This window comes from Chrysochloris asiatica, unplaced genomic scaffold (assembly GCF_000296735.1).
Source record: "Chrysochloris asiatica unplaced genomic scaffold, ChrAsi1.0 scaffold00522, whole genome shotgun sequence".
Classification (NCBI taxonomy): domain Eukaryota; kingdom Metazoa; phylum Chordata; class Mammalia; order Afrosoricida; family Chrysochloridae; genus Chrysochloris; species Chrysochloris asiatica.
In genome coordinates this window covers 626,917-634,622 of record NW_006409040.1, presented here as the reverse complement: position 1 = coordinate 634,622, position 7,706 = coordinate 626,917, and the positions used below count along the sequence as shown (strand labels likewise).

Here is a 7,706-nt window from a genome sequence, read left to right as displayed (position 1 = left end):
ATCAAAAGAAATGGTCAATGTTCAATAATTTCAAGAGGTACTATATGATTTAGAGCCAATGATACTGAAGGAACAAGTCTAAGGTGCACTGAAGGCATTGGCATAGATCAATGGCTCTTAACAACAACAACACATTTCAGTAGTATCTATCTTTTTCTATATTGTGGTATAGTTTGTATGGAATTGGTGTTAGCTCTTCTCTGAATGTTTGGTGGCAATCACCAGTAAAGCAATGTGGGCCTAGACTCTTTTTGTTGGGATTGTTTTAATGATCTCGTCAATTTGTTCTTTTGTTATATGTGTCAATTTTTCTACTTCAGTCTGTATTACTTTAGGTAGGTTATGAGTTTTTAGAAATTTGTCTGTTTCCTTTAGATTATCAATTTCAGTTCACATGAAAAAAGAAGGCACAGTATCTTAAACAACCAGGATTTTTAGCCGGAAAACATTTCTTAGGAAGAAAAAGCATTGGAACAAAATTAAAAAGAATTAAAAATAATGATATTAAAGTACCATTAACAAATTGAGAGAAAGATCATGGAAAGTAAAGGAGAACATGAAAAGAAAACCTGAGAAATCAAGAAAACTATGCAGAAAAAAATTGACAAAACATATGAAAGATTGGGGGCAATACAAAATTTGAAAATAGAAATGCTAAGATATCAGAAAAGAACAATACATTAAAAGTGCAAAGGAATAGATCTGATTCAATGGACTCCTGGGTTACTGAGCTTGAAAATAAATCTCTCAATATTATCATACTAGAAGAACAATAAGAAAAAGAAGGGAAAAAAATCCAAAGAGAGCCTGTGATTTATGTGATGAAGATGAATTAACTATGCGTGATTGAATTTCCAAATCAGGAAGAGCCCCCAAAAAAGCATAGAAAAAATTTTTTGAAGAGGGAGAGGGTCTGTGTGCTGATGACTGGGGGTTAGGCTTGTAGTGTATACCCTTTGGTTGGTTGATGATGCATGGAAGGGATGGTAACCATGGCAATGAAATGATATACGATAGGATGAATGTAAAACTAATGTTCTCCCATGTAAACTATCACATAATTCACAATAAAACATTTAAAAAAGAGGAGTTATTGGAAGAAAACTTCCAAATCATCATCAAAGATGAGAATATAAGCATTCAAGAAGTTGAACAAATCCCAAACAGAATGGACCATAACAGAAAATCACCAAGGCATACTGCGATCAAACTCTCCAAAATAAAATACAAGGAAAGAATTCTGAGCCACAGTCAGGAAATTAAAGGTACTAACTTCATTTCATAAATGAAATGACTAACGTAGAAGAATCAATAAGATTAAGCTCTGAATTTTTAACAGAAACCTTGTAGCCTGCATGGTTTTGGCTACATGCAGGCTACAAGGCACTGGGAAGACATATACAGAATTCGGAAAGAAAAACAAAAAACACACCAAGAATCTTATACCCGGCACTGTTGTTGTTGTTAAATGGCATCAAGTTGGTTCTGACTCATAATGGCTAATGGTTTGAACAACTGATCTTGTGGTCCAGTGCTTATCCTACAGTGCCACACCAGGATGCCTCAAAGGTAATCTTGAAGAAAATTAATTTATCTTCAAATCAAGATATGAAAGAGAAAAATCTTAACTATTTAGAAAACATTAAAACAGCAGTACTGAAGAAAATTAGAAGAAAATATGCAAGTAAAATGAACTCAGCACCAACCCCCCCAAAAAAACTCCACATAGCAAAATGAAAGCAATCTGTTCAAACCTATTACACTAAATGTAAATAGATTACACGGACCAATAAAGAGACAGACAGTAGCAGAATGGATAAGAAAACATTATCTTTCAATATACTGTCTCCAAGAGTCACACCTTACACAAAAATACAATAGACTTCAAAACTTGGAAATTCAAAACTTGGAAAATTTTGTTAACAGCAATAAAAAATGAACAGAATTGGCAATATTTTTATTGTTGTTAGGTGCCATCAAGTTGGTACCCACTCAAAGAGACCTTATGCATAGCAGAATGAAACACTGCCTGATCCTGGGCCAACCTCACTACTGTTGCCACACTTGAGTCCATTGGCCACTTGGCCAATCCATCTCGTTGGGGGTCTCTTCATCTTTTTCTCTGACCCTCCATTTTACCAAACATGATATCCTTCTCCAGTGACTGGTTCCTCCTGACAATATGTCTGAAGTATGAGAGATGAAGTTTGGCCATCCTGGCTACCAATGAGCACTCTGACTGCACTTCTTCCAAAACAGATCTATTGGTTCTTTTGGCAGCCCATGGCACTTTCAATATTATCCTCCAACACCATAACTCAAATCCATCAGTTCTTCTATGGTCTTCCTTATTCACTGTCCAGCTTTCAAATACATATGAGATTATTAAAAATACCATGACTTGGGTCAGGCACACCTTAGTCTTCAAGCTGACATCTTTGCTCCTTAACACTTTAAAAAGGTCTTGTGCAGCAGATTTGCCTATGCAATACATCGTTTGATTTCTTGACAGCTGCTTCCATGAGTGTTGATAGGCAATCCAAGAAGGATGAAATCCTTGACAACTTCAATCTTTTCTCCATTGATACGAATATTGTTTATTGGTGCAGTGGTGAGGATTTTTGTTTTCTTGACATTGATATGCAATCTATACTGAAGTCTGTGGTCTTTGATCTTCATCAGTAAATGTTTTAAGTCCTCTTCACTTTCAGCAAGCAAGGTTGTATCATCTGCAAATTGCAGGTTGTTAATGAGTCCTCCCACAATCCTTATGCCACGTTTTTCTTCATATAACCCAGCTTCTCAGATTATTTGCTCAGCATACAGGTTGAATATGTATGGTGAAAGAATACAACCTTGTCTCACACCTTTCTAAATTTTAAAACATTCAGTATTCCCGTGTTAATTTCCAACAACTGCTTGTTGGTCCAGGTACAGATTCCTCACAATTAAGTGTTCCGGAATACTCACACTTTGCAATGTTGTCCATAGCTTGTCATGAGCCACACAATCGAAAGCCTTTGTGTAATAGTAATAATTGGAAATATTAATATCTGATAAAATAGTCTTTAATTAAAAAACCAACATAGGAAATAAATAATGACATTATCTCATGATTAAAGGGTTAATTGAAGAAAATATAACTACAATAAATATGTATGCTCCCAATGAAAGAACCTCAGGATACATAAATCATACTAATAGAATTGAAAAATAGAAAATTTTGCAATAATAGTTGTTGTTGCTGTTGTTAGGTGCCATTGAGTGAGTACTGACTAATAGCTACACTATGCAGTACAGTACTAAACACTTTCTGGTTCTGCACCAACATCCAAATCATTGCTACATTTGAACCCACTGTTGCTGCCACTGTGCCAATCTATCTTCCTGGGGGTCTCCCTCTGTTTCTTCAACTCTTCATTTTACCAGGCTTGATATCCTTCTCCAGAGAATGATACCTGCTGATAATATGACCAAAGTAAGAGAGGTGAAGTCTGGATGACTTAGCTTCCAGGAAGCATTCTGGCTGTATTTCTTCTAACACAGATCTGTTTTTTCTCTTGGCACTCCATGGTAGTTTTAATATTATTCAGAAACACCATAATTCAAATGCATCAATTCTTCTACAGTCTTTATTACTCACTGTCTAACTTTTACAGCATGTGAGGTTATTGAAAATACCATGGCTTGGGTCAGGCACACCTTGATCCTTGAACTGACATATTTGCTCTACAACACTTTAAAGAGTTCTTGTGCTAAAGATTTACCAAATTCTGTACCTTGTTTGATTTCTTGACTGCTGCTTCCATGAATGTTGATGGTTGATCTGAGCAAAATGAAGTCTTTGACAACTTCATACTTTTTTCCATTTATATGGATAATTTTTATTGGTTCGGTGATGAGGATTATGTTTTCTTTATATTGAGATGCAACCATACCAAAGTCTGTGGCCTTTGACCTTTATTAGTAAGTATTTTAAGTCTGCTTTGCTTTATAAGTATTTTTTCCACATTTACAATTTAATAATTTTGATTACATTTTTCATGTTGTGCAATCATTGTTGCTATCCCTTTTCAAAATATTCCACTATTAAAATAAATTCAAAGGCTCCCCTCCCTGCAAACAAAAACTTAATTTTTCTCCCTGCCTCCTACCCTGGTAACAATTAATAATCTTTGGTGTATATATATATACTTATTTCATATGAGTTAGATTATATAGTATTTTTCCTTTTGCACCTGACTTATTTTATTCATCATGTTTTCTAGGTTGTTCTATGTTGTGGCATGCATCAGAACTTCATTTTTCTTTATAGCTGAAGTATATTCCACTGTATGTGCTGCTTAACATCCAAGATACATTTTTTCAAGTTCTTCCTGAGAATGGGTAAATGTACAACTCGTTCCTCATGGACAACCCTCTTGCTGTAATAGATCTCGGCACATGCCAGTCTTGTATTTACTGCCTGGCTGGGGTTGAGGTGCTTCATGGCTTTTTTAAACTACAATTCTGTATGAAATCTAAAAGACCATGAAGCACTGTTTTAACAGCAATCATTGCATTTTCTAGCTGATCCTAATTTAGTGACACAGCATCTGGGTTAGGTTCTATATTAGCAAGAAGCTCTAAATGAGGCCTTAGTCTATTTAAGTTAGCTGGGTCACCTGTTCATTTCAAAACAATTGTCAATTCTTGAACACCCTTTGGAAATGATTCTGGAGACTGGAGCTTACCAATGATAGATTGCATGTGTGATTTATGTGCTAAGTCACCATACAGAAATGAGGACCGCTGCTCAGGTGAAATGCAAAGTCCTGCTTCCATAGCAATATGGACATCATGTTCTCTGCGTAATGCCTCATAACTCCAAAATTACCCCTTTAGTTGCAACAGGGAAGAGTTGTCCTCTTTTTTGGTGACCTTAAAACAAGATACTCAATACAGTACTTGCACAACATGACCAATGCTTGTTTTTGATGCCTGAGGAAATCTTGGTTCCAGTCTTTGTACAACAAAAAGTACTAGAACTTCCTTGAGAGAGTGGAACCATCTTCTAATGCCAGCAGCACCAGTTTCAAGGCTGCTTCTTGCATAGCTGGTCCTAGAAACTGGTATCCTGGAGCCCTGATAGCAGCCCATAGGTTCTGGTGCTGTAGGACTAGTTCTGTTGCAGTTCTTTCTCCAAGAGAACACCTGCTCTCATGGCTCTTAGACGACCTTTTGGCAGTTTACAAGCGTTACCAGTTTCCTTTGCATTGGTCGGCTCAGTGCACTCTGGTTCAAACTAGCTACACATTTTCCTTCTTTTAGTGGTTTTAAGTAGAGTGTCAAATCTTCAACACGTTTCTTTGCAACTTCATAGTGTTTGTTCTCACCTAGATTACTACTCAACTGTATTGACTGTTGGTCTGGTACCTGGGCTCCAACTAACTGTAGAAGTGCAAAATTGACAAGAAGCACATTGATGTCTGTATTGATGGCTGTCTGGTCAAAAGGACAAGGATTTTGGTGAAGTTTATTCAAGCAGGTCTTGCAAACAGTGTGTGAACAGTCTAAACTGATGGGTTTGTGCACATTCTCATCAAATCCATTATAGCACATTGGACAGGACAGAAATTCTCTCCATTGAGCTGCCTGCACAGGCATTGTGTAAGATGGATGCTCTAGTTAGCAGTCTAGCAGATCTTTATTTTGCTGTGTAGTGTTTTGTAAGCTGACGGGGGCTGGGTGAGGTCGCTAAGGGCCACTCCAGAGAGGCCCGTGATGGCACAACTCTAGGACAGAAGCTCCTCTTCTCACCCAGGCAGAGCTCAGTGGCGGCTCCAGAACCTCAAACTCCATCTGGAGCTACACCATGTTTTGTTTTTTTCATATAATGAAGCTTCTCAAATCATTTGCTCAGCATACAGAGTGAATAAGTATGGTGAAAAATACAACCCTGGCACACACCTTCCCTAATTTTAAAACATTTTGTGTTCCCTTGTTCTGCTGGAACAACTGCCTCTTGGTCTATGTATAAGTTCTTCATGAGCACAGTTAAATGTTCCATAATACTCATTCTCTGCAGTGTTGTCCTCAGCTTGTCATGATCCACACAGCCAAAAGCCATTGCATAGTCTATAAAAAGCAGGTAAACATCTTTCTGGCATTCTCTGATTTCAACCAAGATCCATCTGACATCAGCAATGATATCCCATGTTCCACAGCCTGTTCTGAATCCAGCTTGAACCTCTGGAAGCTCTCAGTCGATGTATGGTTGCAGCTGATTTTGTATTATATTTAGCAAAGCTTAGGGAGTTAGAAAAGAATATTAAAAGCATTGATATCCCTAAGACTAGACCATATTCTCTAGGGAAGCAAAACCAATGAAACTTATGTTGTTGTTGCGAGGTGCCATTGAGTTGGTACCAACTCATAATGACCCTATACACAATAGAATGAAATATTTCCACATCCTACACCAAACTCACAAAAAATGCTATCTTTGAGCCCATTGTTCAACTGTGTTTAATATATGTTTCACACCTCCACTTATCTGTCAGTGTGTCATACTATGGTGGCTTGCATATTGCTGTGATTCAGGAAGCTATGTTTCAGGTATTTTAAATACCAGCAGTGTCACCCACGGTGGACAGGTTTCAGCTGAGCTTCCAGACAAAGACAGAATAAGGAAGAGGAGAGAGACTGACTACTTCTGAATATTTAGTCACTGAAAACCTTATGAATAGGAAAAACTGTCAGCACCAGAATACTGAATATTGAGTATGATGAAGAACACCAAAAATGTCTGATATAGAGCCAAAAAATGAGACCATCAGGTTGGAAGGCACTCAAAACATGATGGGGAAGAGTTGATTTCTCAAAGTAGAGTTGACTGAGATGATGTGAATATAGTAAAGCCTTCAGGACCTTTATTTGTTGATGGGGTATAACTCAAAATAAAGAGAAATAGCTGTAAACATCCAGTTATTCTCTGTTCATGACATGTACAAAGTATGAATTTATGAAAATTGGAAATGTTCAAAAATGAAATAGAAAGCATAAACATCTATATCCTAGGCATTAGTGACCTAAAATAGACTGATATTGTCCATTTAGATACGTGGTTTACAATGCCAGAATTGACAAATTGAAGAGGAATGGCACCTCATTCATCATCAAAAAGAGCATATCAAGATGTGTCTTGAAGTGTAATGCTGTCTTTGATCAGTTTATATACATATCCTGCAAGAAAGACCAATAAATACAACTAATAATGCCAACCACTAAAGTGAGTGATAATGATATTAAAACATTCCACCAACTTCTTCAGTATGAAATTGATCAAACATGCAATCAAGTTCATTACTGACAATTGGAATGCAAACGTTAGAAACAAAGAAGGATGGGTAGTTGGAAAATATGGCCTTGGTAATAGAAATAATGCTGGAGATTGCATGATAGAATTTTGCAAGACTAGTGACTTCTTAAATGCAAATACCTATTTTATTTTATTATGATGATTTTTATGGTCCCAGGGTCCTCCGTTCCTGGACTGCAAGATCAACCACTATCCTCCTTTTGTTACAACACATCTACCTTTACTTTTGCAATACTCACAGTCAGTCCTGATAGCAATTATTCACTATTAACCACAAACGCCTTATCCGCATCTCCCCTCACTTCATATCAGCTAGATGCTTCACTCTCTGCTCTTGTCCTCTGTG

General features: G+C 37.0%; 1 pseudogene; it reads right to left on the bottom strand.

Moving 5' to 3' along the window:
• Positions 1-4,343: 4,343 nt before the first annotated feature.
• On the bottom strand, positions 4,344-5,646 carry LOC102815191 (annotated as a pseudogene).
• Positions 5,647-7,706: the final 2,060 nt, after the last annotated feature.